The sequence below is a fragment of the Peromyscus eremicus genome, chromosome 7 (assembly GCF_949786415.1).
Source record: "Peromyscus eremicus chromosome 7, PerEre_H2_v1, whole genome shotgun sequence".
NCBI classification, from domain to species: Eukaryota; Metazoa; Chordata; class Mammalia; order Rodentia; family Cricetidae; genus Peromyscus; species Peromyscus eremicus.
The window spans coordinates 42,579,084-42,594,337 of NC_081422.1; positions in this window are offsets into that span (position 1 = coordinate 42,579,084).

Genomic DNA, 15,254 nt, shown 5'->3' on the forward strand with positions numbered 1-15,254 from the left:
TTCTCAAACAGTAAGACCAGCTGGGACAAGTGTTCAAACACACGAGTCTATGGGGGCATTTCACTTTCAGATAATCCCAGCAACTATTATAAATTCACTTCTGTAGCACAAATCTTAGAAGGTCTTATTAATAAAAACAACCCTGAAGCCAGGTATTGGGGTGAATGCTGGAAGATCAGAGAAGCGGAACAAGCCACAGCCACCTTACCTTGCCAATTCCTTTACTGATCCTGTTTCCTCAGACTGGAAGCCTCTGAGTCCTTTTCCAGAATGAATCTCAGCTGAACTGCTGCTAGAAGCCTAAAAGCTTAACCAGGCAGTTCCTGGTTTTCATGCCTTATATACCTTTCTGCTTTCTGCCATCACTTCCTGGGATTAAAGGCTCACTTCGTGGGATTAAAGGTGTGAGTCACCATGTCTGGCTGTTTCCAGTGTGGCTTTAAACTCACAAAGATCCGGATGAATCTCTGCCTCCCAAGTGATAGGATTAAAGGTGTGTGTGCCACCATTTTCTGGCCTCTATATCTAGTGGCTGTTCTGTTCTCTGACACCAGATAAGTTTATTAGGGTGCACAATATTTTGGGGAACACAATATCACCACACACTTCCCTTCTGGAATGTTCTCAAGACAGAACTCCGCACCACCATTGTTAGTAGGCCATGTTCAGTGTCATGGGATGGTTCTGCTTTGTCTGCCCAGGGAAGAAATGACCAATTTGGTGATTGCTTCAAGGAAGACTGCTTTAAATCTATTCCAACATGTAGGAATCTGTCCTGCTCTCAACTCCATCCAGGATTCCATTACATTATTTAATGGACTATATGGGGAATTTATAGCCATCCCCAATGGGAAAGTCTTTGGGTTTGAAGTCCTCTGTTAGAATGTTAGGCTGTACCTCTCTTTTTTTCTTTAGTAGGAGAGAATAATGTTAGATTTAAAATTTAAAAAGTTAGGGAAGACCTTGGAGATCAACAGTGGGTTGATGTCACTAATGGATGTGTATTGAGGCTGACTACACCATTGGCTTTGGGTGTATTTCCTCTATTTTTTAAATATATTTATTTTCTCTACTATGTATGGTGGATACAATGTTTGGGTGACCAGTGACCTAGGTGTGTTCAACTGTCTCACACTCCATTGTAATGGCAAAACCACGTGTTGTAAGAGACTTTTCTTGGGCAAGCACAGAACATAGATTACTCAGCTAGGGAACCCATGGAAGACAAAAGTAAAAATTCTATAACATTTCAACTTGGTGAACCAATAAATTTATTGTGGTTACTTATAGGAGTATAGGTGAGGGGTTCTTTACAGGAGTGGGGATGACTTGAAAGACAGCTGCATCATTGAAAAACCCACCCCAGCATGGGTGACAGTTCACGAAAGCTGCAACCCTGGAGCTCTTTGCATGGCTTACATGTTTCTCAACAGGACAGAGCCTCCTCTTGGTAGCCTGCTAAAGTCTCCTATCCCAAAGGTGGTTTACTGCTTCAGTAAGCTTGGGGGTAGCCCTGAGTATCTTGTCAGCTTTAGGAACTTCTTGAGACTTGTAAGATGTTTGTTTCCTGAATGTCATGAGTCTTCCCCTCATTCCTAGAGAGAATGTTTTAATTTAGAATTAATTGAGCCTTATGGAGCCTCCCTCCAGCCTCCTTGTGGCTGGCAAGAGTGTGGAGAGGCTGAGACTATGAAGGGTAGAATGTGACTCTCTTCTTGTATTTAAATTGCAACTTCATCATTCACGACTTCATGAACACTCTTTAATCTCAGTATTACATTTTTGTGTATAAAGGAAAGAATTTATATTTGTTAGAACTAAGTGCAGCACTCCAAATCTCTATATACTACATCAGAGATCCATATGCTGCTGTTATTACGACTGCCTCTACTGCTGCTGTCCTTACGCATTTACTCATCCTGTCATTTTTCTAGCAGAGCAGGTATCACTAGAGTCCCCTACCCATCCTCTAGCCCAACTAGTCTCCTCATCTGCCTCACATAACCAATTTGCTCAGACTTATACCTCACCAAACTCCAGAAGCTTCCTTCAAAGCCTACAGCTAGAGCAAAGCCTTTCTGTGCATTCCCATAGCTCTCTGCCCTCAACTTTTCCTGTAGTGTTAGCCTCCAATAGTCAGCCTGCCACTTTATGTCATCAGGGGAAGAAGACCAACATGGTTCCGTGTATAAGGATACCTGCAACGAAGTGCAGCTATAGAAGTGACTGATGAGTCATTTCCAGTGCATTCATCCATCCTCAATATTGAGAACGACTGTTCTTTGCCTTACCGTATTTACTCTCTCTTAACAGAAGCCCCGTCTCCTTCACTGTCCCTCAGGCCTCAGCTCTGGATAAGCACTTGCCAATGGCATTTCTTTTGTCTCAGATAGAGGGTGAAGAATGGCAGTCAAGGCTCCTCTTCTTTTTCTGAGACAGTGGAGTCCTCGATAGCCTCTTGGCTGTGAGCTCAGGCAAATATGAAAGTTTTCCCTTAGCCCACAGTACACTGGGTGTGAATGGGTTAACCACAGTTTAGAAGAAGAATCGTTAAGGGGTAGAAGAAATATAAATGGTCCTTTGAAAGGTTTTCTAATTTGCTACTAATCATTCAAAATATTAGCCTGCCCCTGCCACTCGAGCCAATCTGCTTCTCTCTTCATTAAATGTACAAGGCCAGCATCCAAATAAGAGCCGGTCTTTGGTTTTACAAGGAAAAGGTGGATTCAGAGGCTGAAGGGAGCTAATCGTTTTCGATTAGTTAGTTTCAGACTTCACTGAGTTTTGTTTGGTGTAGATTATCTGAATCTTTATTAAGTGAACTGGACTTGGCAGCAACAGCTCTAGGAACAGGGGCATGGTGGGGGATGTATTTCCAAAGCGGCAGCCCTGTGGACACCAGGACACACGTGTTTGCCCATGCGTGTGCTGTGTGCTCCATCGTGCCTCTGGTAGGGTAGATGGGGCATGGGCCTTGGGTTTGCACATGCGTAGGATTGATGGCAGATGGTTTCCGGGGTTTAAACTCTCCCAGAAGACCGACGGGCATCTTCTCTGCTTCTCCAACTCTCTCTTCTAGCCCAGCCCCTGGGAGACTCGTCTGCCTGCAGGTAATTTTATTTAGTCTTGGCAATCTTCCGGGATAGGCATAAGTAAACAAGGATCAAGCCACTCACAACCTTAATTAGGCTACACATAAATAATGGATTGCGGGATTAGCCAAGAACATACAGGAGGGATGTGAGAGCAATAAAACGAACTTTCCTTAAGTGGTACCTTCCTTCAAGGGGCTCCGGTTTCTCTAGGCAGGTGTCTGGGTCATGTGCCAAGGAGACATTTCAGCAACTCATCACTCATCTATTTATTCATTTGTTTATCTGTTCACTCCACAGATTCCTAAGAAACCATTTTAGAAATAAGACAGGATGGTAATATGTTTCTGGAGAAGGCGAAGGTGAAGACAGGAGCTCTCAGACGGCACAGTGACAAGGTGGGCTTTTATAGTTAAAAAACAAAACCTTGATGAAGATTCTCAGAAGAGGATTGAGACAGACTAAGTGTGGCCCCAACAACAAAAGCCCCTGTTCTACAGGCTCCTTTTATCGCGTCACCTTGACCCTTTTCCCACCTAATAGCAGAGTCCACTGAACCCAAGCAGACTTTTGGGACCACATTAGTGAAGAGTATACAGCGGAAGTGATGCCGAGTGACTTCTAAGGCTGCGTGAAAATGCCATGTGCCTCAGTCCCTCAGGGTGCTTGTTTCTGGAAGCCAACCATGAACTCTACAAAGCTGAAGCCTGCCTGAGCCATGTGGCTACAGTCCCCAGCTCACCTGAAGTCCAGGTGGACAGCCAGCATCAACCACTAACTATACCCATGTGTATGCCTCCAGGTGATTCCTGCCCCAGCCACTGTTTCATCAAGCCATCTAACCTTCAGGTCTTTCCTGCTGGGGCCAAGACATCACAGAGCACAGGTCAACCACCCCTGGTCTGCCTTTCTAGGTTCCTAACTCATAGACTCTGAGCTTAACATGGAAGTTTGAAGTTGCTGAATTGAGGGCTCATTTGTCACACAGTAAGGACTGTAATAAGCGGTATGGGAGAAACTCCAAGTCCCCTGGAACTTCTCCGTCTACTTGGTGGCCCATAGTCATCAAGCCTTGGCAGATTTGTGCTGATGCCCCCTTGTTTCTTTCTCTTTATTTCTATGGATGCTGCCCTTCTTAGCCAATGTCACTTCCTACCTGGACCTTCTGCATCTGTCCTTACCCCTCTCCATCACACACTTTCCACTGCCTCCTTGCTGGGGCTCAAAGTAGAACTGTACACCCACCCCTTAGGCCTCACACCTCTCAACATGGAGGAGTGTATCACAGGGGGTTTAGTGGTCTGCTGGGAATCAGAGAAACCACAGGAGGATACAGTGAACCCTAGTGTGACATTAGGAAGTGGTTGCAAGTGCTAATTTTATAGAAAAAGAAACATAAATAAAATATGCCATATGGGAAAAATTGATAGGGATTTAAAAGATAAAAATCAAGACTTCTGAAACATTCTCTGTAGTAGTGATTTCTCAGACTGCTACTAGTGTGGCTTTAGCCATCCCCTCAGGCCCGTTGGCAGCAGGTTGGTGGCCGCAGCTGAGGAGGAAAAACTTAAACCCTCAGACTCCCAGCACAGTATGTGAAGTTTTCCACATCCATCCTTAGCCCAGGTTGGAGGCTGGCTAGCATGAAGCTAGTTTCCTGGACCAGCTGGGTGGCTGTCATAACACCTACCAGGAGAGAGAAGAGAAAGTTGGAAAAGATTCACCTCGAGTGGATCCCTCTAGCTAATGGAATCGTTCGTGTTTCCTGGGGTTTCCTGGTGGTCGATTCTGCTCTGTATATTTTTGTCCTGGATGTTGACTGGCCCTAGGTCAACTGCTCCCTGTATCCTTTGGGCACGTTCTTCAGGATACATACAGCTCCATTATCCTTCAGTTTTCTTTGGACAGCCTTCCAAGTGACCATCCGCCTTCCTTGGCTACCAGAGTATTTCTACACATAACATTGAACTCAAGCAGCAGATCTTGCTGGGCAGCTGCTTATCTCTACCATTAGACATGAAGCTGTTGGGGTGACAGTCATAGCTAACTCTGTTTTAAAAGCTGTCTTTTTAGTATAGCTGTATTCACAATATTAATTCTGCCAAACCAGGAGCATGGAAGACCTTTCTAGCTCCTGGTATCATTTTAACTTCCTTTTCCAATGTCTTGACATTTTTATTGCCAAGGTCTTCCTTTTCTTTGGTTAGGTGTATTCTTAGATGCTTAATTTTTTTAAAGCTAGTATGAATGGGATATTTGTCCTAATTTCTTTCTCTCAAAGTTCATTATCAGTATATATAAAAGCTACTGGTTTTTAAAAAATCAATTTTTGTGTCCTGCAGTTTTACAGCGTTTATTAGATCTAAGAGTTTTTAGTAGATGCTGTAGGGTCTTGTAAGTATAAAATCATGTCAGCTGCAAATAGGGCTAAAAAAAGAACTGTCTTCTCCATCGAAGCTCCCTGCCTGACTCCCCACATGGTGCTCTGAAATGATCCAGTCTCTCTTGATAGTGGTTGAAGAAAATATGCTACTTCCTTTATTCCTCTTTATAAGAACACATGCTCTGGAGTGGCTGGCCCTGAAGCCCATCCCCATTTACATGGACTTGCAGAGGCTCAAGAGAAGAGGTAGCTTATTGGCTTTAAAAGTCAGTATTTCCTTAGAGGACCTGCTTCAGGTGTGACCCAGGTCGTTCTTATCGTGGCACAAGATGCTGTGGAATGGTATGCAGTGAACCTCTTTCTTCATTGGGAGAGAGAGTGAACTGTCCTTCCAAAGTCCCACAGATGGAGCCTTGAAGGCAGGGCCTATGTGAGGTATGCATGGAGAAGGTAGATCCAGATGGGGGGGGGGGTGTCCCCAGCCACAAAAAGAACTCCATCCTGTTGTCTGGAGCTCTGCCATTAGGGATTCATTCATTCTTTGCCATGGAAGCCTTTTTCAACCTTTCAGAGTTCTCGGTTAAAATGCAGATAGTCCTGAGGTAGGTAGAGGGAGAGATCTGAGTCTTTTGAAAACTACCACCTAGTAAAAAGTCAATGACGGCCCGGCTGAGAGCAGTGGCCCTTAAAGAAATGGGACAAAAGCTAAGAGCAATTTCGATGAAAAGAAAAAATTTTTTTTCTTACTCTGTTCACCAAATTGTATCAGCAAATCAAAAGGCTCTCTACTGGCATTGTGTGTATCTGTGGCTGACTGATATGCAACATAATGGGGTTAATTCCAGGGCTTAGAGCACGGGCTGGCAATCGGAAGGATGCTTCTACTGGGAGGGAAACGGGGTGATGGTGGGTTTATTCTCTCCTGTAATTTCCCCCTTTTTGTCTAGAAGGTGGAGGCTTCTCTCTCCCGGGACTCCAGACCTCAGAGGACATGAAAAGGGGGGTTAAAAGATAGCTTTTGTCTTTGAAGAAAATAAGATCTTTTTGTGAAATTTCAAGCACTCGAAAATGCTGTAGGAAGCATCAGGTTTGGGGGGCAGAGAACAATGGCCAGGCCAGGCAGTTGAGCTCCATGAATGGGAGGCGATTTTCCACTCCAGCTGCTCGCCTTGGTAGTTAAAAAATTGCTTTAATATCTGTGTGTTTAATTAAGAGGAGTCCCACACATAACTGGAACTCTTAGAACCAGATGGCACGTTGCAGATTGGCAGCTTTACACCCCACAGCCCCCTTCAGAGAGGTGAAGCCATTGTGCCTTACTGCACAAGTTTGTGTATGGATGGGCACTGGTAGACTCCCTTGCCTCTCAGCTCCAGTCCTGGGTACTAAGGGGGTGCCAGGCTTCCTCCGGTCTTCCCATCTCAGAGTTCCCATCTTTTCCCTGGCTTTCATGGTACAAAGAAGGCAGGATGGGGACCCCATCCCATGAATCCTGAAGTATGGATGTGTAGACCATGGTAGAGTCCGGTCAGGTTCCCAGAAGAGCTGGAGAGGCCCGGTGGCTGGCTGCTTGAGGGCTGTTTTTACATTACAGACCTTTGCCTGCCTACAGTAGAACTGTTTCCGGGGAGGTGGCAAAGCCACTTTCCAGGCCCTTTTTAGGTCTGAGGACACAGCAGGTCCTTGGAGCTACACTCCAGCCTGTGTCAGGGGTCTCTCGGGGGACCTGGCCCACCTTGACCTAGTATCAAGTTCACTGCTTTATCCTCAAAGGAGTTGATTTGGGGAGCCTCTCTTTTCTAATGCCGTCTGTCCGATCCAGGGCCTGCACTCAGTCATATATGATTCTATCAATATTAGCAGCTCACCCTGATTCAGCAGCCTGTGTGACTGTGATCGATCAGTGGTTGTCCCTGCTCTAAGGACAAGAGAGCTGAGAGGAGTTTAGCTGTTTACACAAGGTCACTTTATTAACAGAGAAATTGCTCTTACAAATAAATGAGAGCTCAGATCTCTCTCTCTCTCTCTCTCTCTCTCTCTCTCTCTCTCTCTCTCTCTCTGTCCCTACCCACTCATTCACCCACAGCTTATGGGCTCCAAGAGCTTTTCAGAGCCAAGGATATTTTGTCCTAGGAGACTGAGTTGGTAGAGGCTGCCCCAGGACAGCAGCGTCCTCGACCGCCTCACGGCTTCTTCCAGGCACACTTGGTAGACTCCCAGAGAGCCTGGCCCCCTTCACAGACCAGTGGTTAGGAATTCAGTGTGCTCCTGGACATTTCTTGGATTTGTAGGGGACACTGCAGTTTACAAAGATTTCCTCATTTTCCACAGTGACCTATCATCTGAGCAAGGGCTTGAGAGAGAGGTGGTTTTCATCATCCTCTTAGCAATGGGAAAACCAGAAGTCAGGTGCAGAACTGGAATTGAAGACCGTTGAGACTTTTGATTTGACATTTCAGAGCCTGTGCTCAGAAACCAGAAAAGTCTAGATTTTAATCTTGCTTGCCCACTTACTGACTGAGTAGTCTTGCATGGCTAGTTTTTTGTTATAGTTCCTTCAGATTTTATGACTGTTATTTTTTTAGAATAGTTTTAAGTTAACAGAAAGACTGATGTAAAAGAACAGAGAGCTGCTATATCCAGGCCCCTCATCTCCACAGCTTCCTCACTCACGGTCTTGCTTTGGCACACACGCTCTCATAGTTGGTGAACTGCCTTGTTATGTTACCTAAAGTCCACAGTGAACATGGAGTCACATGTGTGTTTTGCTTTCTCCAGGCTCTGACACATGTTGAATGTCACAGTGCTATGCAGTCCTTTCACCGCCCTAAAATGCTTCTGTCTCTCTGTGTCCTTTCCTGTGTCCTTCCCTCTCCACCAGCCATGGTAGCTGCTCATCATTTCACTGTTGCTATGCCTTTTCCAGAATGTACTGGAGCTAGGATCACTCCGTGTGTGGCCTTTCCACATTGGCCTTTTTCATTAAGCAATGTGCACCTTCTTGTGTCTAGAGAGCATTTCCCCTTACCCTCCTCCCTCTCCTCTCTCTTTTCCTCTCTTCCTCCTTTTTCTTCTCCCCCTTTCTCCTTTCTTCCCCCTCCTTCCTTCCTTCCTTTCTCTTCCTTTTCCTTCTCCCTCTTCCCCTTCTATTTCTTCTCCTCTCCTCCTTTTCCTCCTCTCTCCTCTCTCTTCTTCTTTTTCCTCCCCGCTCTTTCCCTTTCCCCCACCTTTCCCTCTTGCTTTTTGCTCTGAATACAAAGTTTCCATTCACTTTCCTTGATTTTTCTTTGTATCTGTATTTTATTATTAGGGATTTTTACATTCGACTGTATTTTTTTCAAGGTGTTTTGGAACTGTAATAAAATTAAGAAGGAACTACAGGCAGGGACAGTTTTTGACATACTTTCTGTGACCTCCATTCAAGGCCTCCCTTCCACTAGTAACAGAATGGGGCATTTGATGTAACTGATGAGCCAACACTGACATGTCATTATCACTTAAAGCCATAGCTAATCTTAAGGCTCACTCTTGGGGTGTGCAGTCTATGGATGTCAGCAAATGTGTGATGTGATGTGTCCATGATTACAGTATCACATAGGATAATTTTACTCCTTGAAAGTCCTCTGTGTGGTGCATCCACACACACACACACACACACACACACACACACACACACACACACACACACAACCTCTCACAACCACTGAGGTTTTTTACCACCTCTACAGTTTATAGGACATCATAGAGTTGGGATCAGACAGCCTTGCCACAGTGACTTCCTTTACTTAGTAACATACCATTAGGGTTTCTTTGTGTCTGTTCATGTCTTGATAGCTCATTGACTCTCTCTCTCTCTCTCTCTCTCTCTCTCTCTCTCTCTCTCTCTCTCTCTCCCTCTCTCTAATGAAACTAAAGGTCAATGTTGGGCATTTTCCTCAACCAATCTCCTTCCATCTTATTTATAAAGATAAGATTTCCAGTTGAACCCAGACGTCACTGATTTAGCCAGACTGGCAAGCTAAACAGGAGTCCTTCTCTCTCTGCTTCTCCAAAGCTGGGATTACAGGTACGTGAACCACATGGCTTCTCTGTGGAAACCTGAGATTCAAACCCAGGTCCTCATGTCGGTGTAGTTAGCACTTAACTGACTGAGCCATCTGCTCAGCCCCAATCATTGGCTTTTGTTGGTAAATAATATCTCACTCTATAGATGTACCAACAAAAAATTTGTTTTTATAGTTTTTCTACTGTAAAAAAGGGGCCAATAGAGTTGTTAATCCATGGCAGGGTTTTTGTAGAGGTCGGCAACTATGACATCAAATAAAGCACTAGGCACCTAGTGAACTCCATCCACACCTCTTAGAGTTGGTACTCTTCCTGCTACCTTATTCTTACACACTGACTCCAGGAACTCTGGGATGTTGTGGAACATTATTCTGGAATGGGCTGGGGAGTTTTCAGAATACAGTGGACAGAATGTGAGACCAGGAGCTCTGGGCTCAGGACCTGGGGATTACATCACCTGTGCAGAGCTAGGTCACATTTTTTTTCCCTGGGTCTTCACTCAACAACCCAGAGAAGGAAAGTGTAACTGAGGTGAAGTATGAGCGTCCCTCAAAAGACCTTTGGCAGGGCCATGTCAGCCTGATGCCTTTACTGCTATTGAAACCCCACAGACTGCTCCTGATATAAGGGGCTAATTCTGTCTAGTGCCTGGTTGTCAGATGGGACAGAAGATTGGTCTCAATAGGGACCGTCCAGGACAAGTGGAGTGGTACAGTCTATATATGAAATATTTATATTCAACTAGCAATAGAAAACACTGAGAGAATACCAAACCCTACAGACACATGTCACTTTAACTTATGGGCCCGTGTGTTGAAGCCTAGCAAGGTGCTAGAAACTTTAGGTGGTGTGGCCCAGCTGAAAGAAGTAGGTCATTGGGTGTGGTGACTTGGGGGAGATATTTTTCCCGGGCTCTTTCTTGTGTTCGCCCTCTGCCTCGTGGCTACCATGGCGTCAGCTTCTCTAGTCGATCACAGCTTTTCCAACATGACGAATTGAAGCCTCCGAAATGATGAGCTGAAAAGAAAAAGTTCTCCTCTCTTCAGCTGCTTCCCTCAGGCATTTGCCACAGTGATAGGATCTGCTGAGTAGAAAGGTGATTGGCAGAGATGGCTTGACACTTCACTGCTTGACCTGAAGGATTCCAAAGACTGCGAGCACTCACCAGATACCTGAATCCAAGGGCTGCTGGGGTGAAACCACGGGAGTGAGCACCATTGGATGAGGGGCACATGGGCCCCTTTTTTCATAATTGTTCCCCTGCTCCACTTCCCTTCTAGTATGACTGTAAAGGTCGACTGGGAAGTTTGAGAGAATGCTTCGTCACGGAAACCAGGTCAAAGTGTAATTCTCGGTACCTATTTGCATTCTGCACCACCACAGGCAAATGGCTCAGCTTTTGCAGCCCCACTGGAAGTGACACCAGTGGAAGTCAGGGTGCAGGAGAGTTAATAAGATAAACCACCTTCCAAGCAGCCTGGTGCTTGGTGTGTGTCTGTCATAAGCATGTGTTAAATGCTCACCACCATTTATGACTTCTGCCTCAGGTACCTCTCCAAAGTCTGTTTGGCTCGCTATTATTAGTCTTATCTCCGTTTTTTGTTTTTTGTTTTTTTTTTTTAATTTCCAAGTCTCAACTCAGGGAAATTAATAACTTGCTCAAAAAATACCTGCCTCATTAGAGTTGTTGTGTTTTCATCTTCTAAAAAAACCTGGCTGTAAAAGTGCTACACTTTGATAGGAAAAATGCCAGGTAGCACGTCTCCCACTGAGGTCAATTTAGCTCTCTGATCCTTAGAGGTGAAGAATGGGGAGGTTGTGGTAATAATGGCAAGAAAAATGTCTCCCGTCCAGCTGATTTCAGTTGGAGCTCTGCTTCTGTGCCGTGGAGAATGTATATGCATTCAGCCGAGGGCCTCCATCTGTACTAAGGAGAGCAAGTCACACTGTCTGTGAAAGGGAATGACTCAGGAGGAGCTGCTGAGACACTTGAAGTCACCCCAGTGTTGATGTATGATAACCAGGGCATGTTACTGAAAGGCATAACATAATACAAAAAGTTATTTTTCAGCCAATCTGCTGATGCAGCACCATTTTGGGTCCCTAACTGAAAATGATATATGAATTATCTCAACCCAAAGTCAGAAGTATAAATTATAGAATATATCTTTCACTGTTTTATTTGGGCTGTAAAGCGACACCTTATTATTTCTCCCTCCTGGGCTTCTTTTAATGAATCGGGATTTGAAAGTGAAATATTTATTATATTGCAGGGGAGAGATTACATCGTGTTTCAGAAAGGAGGGGGGAGGGATATGGAAATCAGCCGGCATCTTGGAAATTGGTCTCTTTCTTGTTATGAGAAATGGCTGATGCGGGTGTTTTTCGTGAGCTCTGTGTTAGTTGCAGAAGAGAACCCCTCTAGCATGCTGAACACAGCTTGCTGAGTCAGGGACACCCCCCCCCTCCCCGCACGCTGCTCTCACCCACACACACTCCTCATCTGATTGGGGAAGAGAGCTACCTGGCTATGATACGTGAAAGACGGAATACCCCTAGCCTTCTCGTCCCATGTGACCAGGGAAAGGGTGAGAGGGGGAGGCAGAGAAAGGATCTACCTCATCTCCATGGGTATGTTGGAGAATAAGATTTCTTATGTGAACAATAGGGCAGTTGTTGAGACTCAGCACGGGCATTATAGATAGATACGTTTCTTCTTAGAGATCCCAGATTAGTCCTGATGGATGGCTGTAGGGTTTTAGCATGTCAAGTAACTGCTCAGGGACAGGTGACCAGACTGTTTAGCTGTTGAAAGCAAATGCACCAACAAGGGATGCTCAGGGTTCCTTATCACACATGAAGGGAGAAGAAGCAGATAAGAAGCTGGACTCACGTCACACCGTAGCGGTATTAGGTGGGTGAGACTGTAGCTCAGGCACGAGAGTCTGTGCAAAAACCACAAAGTATTTACTCTCCATTTATCATTTATTTATAAATAGTATGGATGCTTCTGTGAGCTATGCTTGATATACCGTAAGAAGGGAAATAGGATGCACAGCTCTTGTGCCCGGTGAACTGTGGACTAGCAGTGAAGATAAGCTGCGTGTCAAAATCAAAAGGATGTGTCGTGTCAGCCATTAGGGTCTGTAAGGACATGGTGATGGCCTAACAGGGGAAGGGTAGCTATGCTGGAGCAGAGCTTCAAGCCTTGTGCAGGTTGATTGGCAGGCAAGCATATGTTGAATGGGTTCACTTGTCATGAGCAGATTAACAGAAGCAGTAGTTAACTAGGAAGTGGGGAGCGTTCTAGGACACGTGACAGGCAAAGGGCCGTGAGAAAGTGGCTACCACAGTGCTGGAGGGAGACTGCAGCGTCTGGGGTTCTCAGAGTGGGAAATCTGTTATGATCCTTCACTTTGTGGACACAGATCCTGCACTCCTGTGAGAAATTTCTTCTGCTCTCACAGTGACCTCCTCCTCACGGTTATTCTGATCTTCATATTGTCCCTGTGGCTCCGAAATTTGGAAATGTGTCCCTTGGTCCCTGCTCTGAATGTGTACTGTGATTTATGCACTGGACTTAATCATCAATATGATAGTGTTAAAAGGTGAAGCCGTTTAAGGGTGTTATTGTCATGAGGGTGGAACACTTGTGAACAGAATCAGGGACCACAAAAAAAAAGGCTTGAGAGAATGCATCCATTCCCTTCCGTTTCTTCCACTGGAGAGGACATAGCATTTGTCCATTTTGGAGGTTATAGCAACAGGCACCAACTTGGAAGCAGAGAGCTGTCCTGGACAGACATTACACCTGCCAGAACCTTGATGCTGGGTTTCTGGCCTCCAGAGCTATGGAAGCAAAATTTTATCCTTTATAAATTACCTAGTCTCCGATACTCTATTAGAGCAACACAAATAATAAAATACAGTCCTCTGGCTTACACACACTACACCCATCAAAAAGACTGGTAAGCACAGAAGTAGACAGTTTTCTCTTTAGCCCAAGAAATCCATCCAGAAGAACAGTGCCTCCTTCCCTACCCCCATACCTTTTTGGCCTCCAACATTCTGTTCCTGGCCATCTACCTCCTGCTGTCTGATACAGTGGCAGGCACTGATGGGAGCATATTATCTGCTTACAGAGCCAGAGATGGGCACCTCTCTCCAAAAGCCAAGAGCCCTAAGCGTTTTTAGAGCAAGTGGCCTGAGGCTGCTTTGTAAGCAGGAGGTGTTGCAGATGGATTTGACTGGTGCCCTGAGCCTGGGAGGCTAGGAGGGCTGAACTCCATTTGTCAGGGCAGTGTTTTTGTGTTGAATGCCATTAGCACCAGGGAAGGACCACGTGGTTTGAAAGGCTGATGTACCCGCCAAGTGGCAGCAGCCTTAGTCCACAGCTGAGGAGGTCAGTAGTATGGGGACCCCCAGCGGAGACTCAGCAGCTTCCCTGTATTAGAAATTCAGAAGGGGCTAGTAGCAAGTTTGAGTTCTCCCCTGACAGCCAGCTCCCAAGAGCTGTGAGTTAAGCTGAGGCACCTGCCAATTATAAAATCCCCTCCGTGATCTGAACCACCACAGCAGCAGCAGCCTGCAAGAGGAGGCCAAGGCATTTCCTCCTGACAGGAATGGCATAACTCAGCAATTGCACCTCGGCCCCTTGCCACAGCCTTGCATACATATCATACATGGAAGCACAGAGCTGTGTGGAAACTTACCCAAGATCCTGTCCAAAATCTTCCTTCTGTGCCTGCACGGGAAAGTGAGATCGCCAGGGCTTGAACCCAGGATTCCTGATAACTGTTCTGCCTTTTATTGTCACTGTAGGAGCAATGAATTACCACAAACAAAATGTAGCATATTCACCTTGCTTTTAATGACTAGGCATCAACTGTTTCAAAACTAGTGTACTTCTGGTTTCTGTTACATTTTTAAAAGCAGGTTCTTAGTCATACATTCCATTTATCGGTACCAATTACTCAGAGCAGCATATATTTTTTTTCTCCCTTGCCTCAGCATATATGAATTTACATTGCAGCTGGCAAGATTAAAGAAAATAACAGAGATACGGCAACTCAGTACCGTGAGCACTCAGCAAGGGCTAGATGAACCTTGGCTGTGGCTGAGCTTAGAGGAACCCACATGGAAGCAAAACAGGACAGAGGTGTTGGCCACTAGAGGTCTCTTCTGTCCTAGGATGATACCACTACAAGCACGAGCAGCTGCCCACCTAGAGTTTGTCTAGGTGGGAGTGCTAACCAGCCATGGGTTACCAGAGCCATTGGTAACCAGGGCCTTGGGGGTGGGAGAGCAGAAGCATAAGGAGCCTTGATGCTTGCTTTGAAATGTCTGTTGTGGTTGGAGAAAATAGAGAGCTTCATCAGATTTGGGGCGGTGTGTGTGTGTGTGTGTGTGTGTGTGTGTGTGTGTGTGTACAAGCATACACATATAGAAGCTTCAGAGTGGAGCAGAGAGTGGATTTTCTTCCATGCTACCCCCTCCCCATTTCTACCACCCTCCTTCTCCTTTTAACACCTTCCAAAGAGAATCCAGAGACTCCTCTTCTGTGCCTCACTTCCTGGGCTTAGAGGTCAACTCCGGTAATGAAATTGAGTGTTTAAAGGTGAACACTTCAGAACTTTCAAATACTAGAGGTAGTTCCCTGTTTTCAGTTGTTATCCTGAGAGACCCAGTCCACTTTCTGCCCAATAAAGAGGGCT